Below are 6650 nucleotides of genomic sequence, written 5' to 3'. Positions count from 1 at the left end.
TTACTTGGTAGTATTAATTCACTTCTAATCCTACTTTAAGGAGCTTTTCATTAAAAAAAGAAAAAAGAAAAATCAAAATATATGTGTCAAAATTTTTTGATATGTGTGTATAAAATTGATGTAATATCTATTAAGAAATTAATCTATTACACACCAAGAAATAAAAATTGTAAATTTTTTTGAATATATAAATATAATAATATTTAAAAATCTCTTAATATTGTTCGGCTAGGGTAGCTCAAGTGGCGATGGCCATGGAATGAAGTCTCACCGTACCCGAGATCTTCGGTTCGAATCTTGTACTACCCTCCCTCTTTGTGGGGTGAATAATAGACATGTAAAATAAAAAATGAGAAAGTCCTATCATACTTAACAAAAAAAAATCTCTTGATATTTAAACTTCTATTATTATGTTGTTTTTTCCAAATCATAATTATAAATATTATTGTTACCCATCTTATATTTTATATTCATGTGATCTTTTCTTAATTTTATATATAATATCAAATATTTTAATATAAGTTATTCATAAATTCTAAAGACTCTTTTTTTCAAATCATAAATATAAATATTATGGTTACCCATCTTATATCTTATATTCATGTGATCTTTTTTTTAATTTTATATATAATATCAAATATTTTAAAATTAGTTATACATTAATTTTAAAGATACTATTTTTTCCAAATCATAAATATAAATATTATTGTTAACCATCTTATATCTTATATTCATGCCATCCATTTTTTGAATCTTATATATGATATCAAATATTTTAATATTAATTATACATAAATTTTAAAATAATTTATTTTACACTAAAGTGTCTTTATAACATAAAATGGACAAAGAAAACATAAAAGTAATACTTGAGTTTAAATTTTAATTTGTTTCATAAAGATAAAAGTAATATGCTCTTTCAAGCCAAATTTGAGAAAGAAAATTAGTGGTTTGGAATCTCAAGATGGAATAAGTAATATGCTCTTTCAAGCCAAATTTGAGAAAGAAAATTAGTGGTTTGGAATCTCAAGATGGAATGGAATGGGAAGTTCATTCTAAGAGTTGCTTGGTAATGCTTGGAAAAAGATAAATGGCCATCATTATTGAAGGTGCAAGAAAAAACAATTTCTGAACTCACTAGATTTTAACTAGGGCAAAGAAATGAGAATTTTGTTCCTAAAAAGAATATTATTATATTTTTTAGAAGAATTTTCAGCGTAAATCATATTCGAATTCCCGAACCAACCAATGTGGTTCAACTTGTCTTGACGATGAACCACACTGGTTGGTTCGAAATGCGTCGACAAAGGAATTCAAATGTAATTTACACTGAAAATTCTTCTCAAAAATATTATTATAGTTTTAATGTTTATTTTTTTTTATTTTGTAAATTGGAGAGAAAGAGTGAGAAAACATAAAAATGTTAATAGAATTATAAAATATGAGATAATTATTTTGAAAAAGAAATGTTTAATTTTACTTGAAAAATATAAACAAAATAAATAAGTGAAGAAATTTTTTAAAAATTTATTTTAATTTGAATTTGAATAGTCAATATTTATTTAATTCTATCACTCTATTTTATGGAATCAATCCAAAATAAATATAAATATAATTTTTCCTTCAGTTAAGATAATCCTATTTTATTAAAAATTAGTTTTTGCATTTATCATTTTATTTAAAAAATAAATATATAAATATTTTAATTTCCACAACCCAAAAAAACTACTTCTCTATTATTGATATTTAAATTATTAATATCAATTTCCATCTCATTCATTCTATTATTATAAGGTTATCATTTCTTTTTTATTATTAAATATTCTAATTTAATTTTTAATATAATTAAAAAAAATATTTTCAATTTTATTTCACATGTTTATTTATTTATACTATTTTTAATGATAAATATTAATGGTATATAGCTCATCTATATAGACAAAAGAAAAATACGACATGTTATGGAAGTCATTGTCTCTTAGAAACTATGAGTTAAGAAAAGAAAAAAAATAAATTATTTAAAGAAAATAAATGATGGAAAATGAAAGATGAGATGAAGTTAAAAAGTTGGAAAAAAAGAAACAAATTTTGGAAATTGAAAGATGGTGTTGGAGTTGAAAAGTTGGAAAGACAACAAATTTTAGAAATTGAAAGATGGTAATGGAGTTGAAAAGTAGGAAGGATTAATGCCAATACGAAGGAAAGAGATCAAAGATGTACATATTGACTTGAAAGATGGTGTTGGAGTTGAAAAGTTGGAAAGACAACAAATTTTGGAAATTGAAAGATGGTGTTGGAGTTGAAAAGTTGGAAAGACAATAAATTTTGGAAATTGAAGGATGGTAATGGAGTTGAAAAGTAGGAAGAGTTAATGCCAATACAAAGGAAAGAGATCAAAGATGTACATATTGACTTGAAAGATGGTGTTGGAGTTGAAAAGTAGGAAGGGTTAATGCCAATACAAAGGAAAGAGATCAAAGATGTACATATTAACTTGAAATATGGTGTTGGAGTTGAAAAGTTGGAAAGACAACAAATTTTGAAAATTGAAATATGGTAATGGAGTTGAAAAGTAGGAGGGGTTAATGCCAATACAAATGAAAGAGACAAAAGATGTACATATTGACTTGAGTTGAGTCGGGTATAGGAAAAACAAATTAGAGGTATGATATCAAATTTGAATGTCCATTATAGATTATGAGTTAGAAAGACAAAACAAATCTCAAAAAATGAAAGATGGTGATGGAGTTGAAAAGTTGGAAAGAAAACAAATTTTGGAAATTGAAAGATAGTGATGGAGTTGAAAAGATTGAAGGGTTAAGGAAAATACAAAGGAAAGAGATCATATATGTACATATGGACTTGAGTTGAGTTGGGTATAGAGGCAAAAAAAAAATTATAGGAATATTAAGTTCATTGTATCTTAGAGGTTATGAGTTAGAAAGACAGAACAAATCTCCAAAAATGAAAGATAGTGATGGAGTTGAAAAGTTGGAAAGAAAACAAATTTTGGAAATTGAAAGATAGTAATGGAGTTGAAATTGGAAGGGTTAAGGAAAATACAAAGGAGAAAGATCAAATATTTACATATTGAGTTGATTTGAGTCGGGCATAGGGACAAAAAAATATTAGAGGATTTTTTTTAATAATGTAGTTTAATGCATGTGGGCTATTTTCTATTTGTATTGACTTGACTCAAGTGGGGATAAAAAAGGGGGAATTTTTTCATAAAGAGAATGTTACCATATTATGACGTTTTAAGTTTTTTCTAACTTTTTGAGTTGAAAAGATAGAAAAGCAAAGATGATGATAGAGTTGGAAATATGTGACACATTTACAAAAAATATGGATTCCACTTGGGAAATAAAGACAAAAAAAATTAGGTGTATTTTTTTTTTCAATAATTGGTTAGGAACATGGCTTTATTGGTTAGTATTAATTCACTTCTATAATCTTACTTTAAGGAGCTTTTCATTAAAAAAGAAAAATGAGAAAGTCCTACCATGTTTAACAAAAAAATAAAAATCTCTTGATATTTAAACTTTTATTATTATACTTTTTTTTTCCAAATCATAAATATAAATATTATTTTTACCCATCTTATATCTTATATCCATATAATCTTTTTTTAATTTTTTTATATAATATCAAATATTTTAATATTCGATATACATAAATTTTAAAGACTATTTTTTTTTGCCAAATCATAAATATAAATATTATTGTTACCCATCTTATATCTTACATTCATGTGATTTTTTTAATTTTATATATAATATTAAATATTTTAATATTAATTATACATAAATCTTAAAAATTATTTTTCCCACATCATAAATATAAATATTATTGTTACCCATCTTATATATTATATTCATGTGATTTTTTTTTATTTTATATATAATATCAAATATGTTAATATTATTTATACATAAATTAAATATCTAGTCAGTGATGCTCTATAATAGCATCAAACCGAATCCTACATTAATTGACAATTTAGTTTTATACTCTCCCAGATACACAAAAAAGAAAGAAAGAGAGAGAACATATTATCTTTAACTATTGTTTTTATTAAACATGTAGATGAGAAATATTTGTCGTCAATCTGGTCTTTATCAGCGAGAAAGAACCTTTTTAATATTTTCCCCTTCTCATGGAGACCACCACCGTCAGTCATGCTTTTCCTTATCTCTGCATTCTACGGAATTAATCGTTGCCACGCCTTTTGTTTCATCTCCACTCCTTCTTGAGATTTGATGTATAAATATGTATGCACCCCATAACTTACATACACCTCACACGGATTTTGCGATTTGAAAGAGGTAGACGGACAATATGGCTCTTCTCTTTATTTCATTAATGCTTCTCTGCATCGCTGCCTCTCTGCCTGCACCCACGTCTATGACGAACCCATATTCTCATCTTCATCCTCATCCTCCTCCTGATTCTGAACGCACTAATGTCTATGAGGAACATGAATTCATGTTATCATCAATGTCAATGGATTCCCACGAGAAAAGGGATGTTGCTGCTCTCTTGTCATTCAAAAGCTGCATCACATATGATCCCTCCGGAAAGCTCTCCAACTGGACGGCCCACAACTCCCACAATATCTGCTCCTCATGGTATGGCATTCGCTGCAGGCCACACACAAACAGAGTCGTCGAATTGACCTTCATGCCCGTTTCATTGAAGACGGAGTTACCTTTTCTGAAGCATATTTGGAAGGTAGTCTTTCATCATCTCTCAGCAGCCTCTCGTTACTGCATAGCCTCAATCTTTCTGGTAACTTGTTGAGAGGAAGATTTCCAGCTCAGTTTGGCCACCTGAAATCCCTGCGAGCACTTGACCTCAGCTGGAATGCGCTCAAACGGTTCTATTCCAGTGGAGTTGGGCCAACTTAAAGCACTAAGAGAATTGGACATCAGCGGAAATGTGCTGACAGGAAGAATTCCAGCGGAGTTGGGCTCGCTGCAGCAACTGGAGTCCTTGCTTCTGGGAGGCAACTTATTGTCAGGCACAATACCACATTGGCTGGGTAATCTGACACACGTTACACATCTATCCATTTCCAGCCTTAATATTTCAGGTTCTATATTCCGTCTACCCCTCTCTTCTTTAAGTCTTAGGTTTAACCTCACCGGGAGTATACCTACAGCCATTGCCAATTTGACCATGTTGACCGAATTACGCCTTTACGACATTGGAATCACTAGTATACCTCAAGGCATTGGCAATTTGACTAAATTAACACTTTTAGATCTGTCTTCTAACATGCTCACGGATAACATTTTTGTAACCCTGGCCAGTTTGATCAACTTAACCTCTTTAGATCTGTCTTATAACATGCTCACGGATAACATTTTTGTAACCCTGGCCAATTTGATCAATTAACCTTTTTAGAGCTCAAGATAATAATTTAACTGGTCATATTCCTACGAGTCTCAAAAATTTGAATCAATTGGCTCGGTTAGACCTTAGCGATAATAAATTAAGAGGGCAAATTCCTAAAGACATTATTCATTTAACAAAACTTGAATTCCTTTCACTCTCAAACAATAGTTTGAGAGGGGTCATTCCAAACATAATAGGAAAACTTCAATCTTGAGACGTTTATATTTGCATTCAAACAAATTAAGTGGTCAAATTCCATATAGCATAGGTCAATTAAAAGCCTAGAAATATTAGACATCTACAATAATAGTTTTTCTGGGAGTATTCCTCACAGTATCAATGGTTTGGTTTCACTTGTTAAATTAGATATATCACAAAACAAATTGGAAGGACACATTCCTAGTGAGGGCATTTACAATTGGACCAACTTATATTTTTCTCTGCTCATTCTAACAACTTTTCTGGGACTCTTCCTTCATCATTAGCCATTTGCACCCAACTTGAGACATTGGATTTAAGCAGAAATGGCTTTACAGGTGAACTTCCTCCATACCTTGCAAGTTTTTATAACTTGCAAGTTTTGGATGTTGGTTATAATAATCTTCATGGTAGTATACCTTCATGGATCACAAATCTCGCAGAGTTATTTTTGTTGGATTTATCCAACAATAACTTCAGTGGAAAAATACCTTCAAATCTTGAAAGACTCCAGGATTTGCAACAAATTGGATCAATGCGGGCTACTATTCTTCTGAGAAATAACATTGGTTATGAAAGGACATGAGTATAATATGTCATATTTGAATGTGAGAAATTTGATATTTGATTTGTCTCAAAATAATCTTACAGGAGAAATCCCTAATAGCATAGGGAGTATGAATGGCTTGAGACTTCTAAATTTGTCTGGCCAATTGGAAGGGAGAATAACTGCATCTCTTAGTGAGATACCTACTTTGGAGGAGTTGGACCTAGCCAAAAATAAATTGCATGGAGAAATTCCTCAAGGACTTTCTAAATTATCAATGTTGGCTTCTTAAATGTTTCCTCTAACAACTTGTGTGGCCAATCCCAAAGGGACACAATTTTCCACTTTTAGTAACACTTCATTTCAAAAGAATAAGTGCCTATGTGGGTTTCCTCTACCACAATGCAATCAAAAGGATAAGTCAAAGAAAAGAATGGCTAAAGATAATGGTAGTGGGAGGAATGTTAAAATAGACTGGTTGAGTCGTGTAAATGAAGAAGTATCTTTG

The sequence above is a fragment of the Pinus tabuliformis genome, chromosome 8, assembly GCF_031772625.1.
Source record: "Pinus tabuliformis cultivar Carrire ecotype Pingquan chromosome 8, CPIR1, whole genome shotgun sequence".
Taxonomy (NCBI): domain Eukaryota; kingdom Viridiplantae; phylum Streptophyta; class Pinopsida; order Pinales; family Pinaceae; genus Pinus; species Pinus tabuliformis.
Note: the sequence above shows the minus strand (reverse complement) of the source record.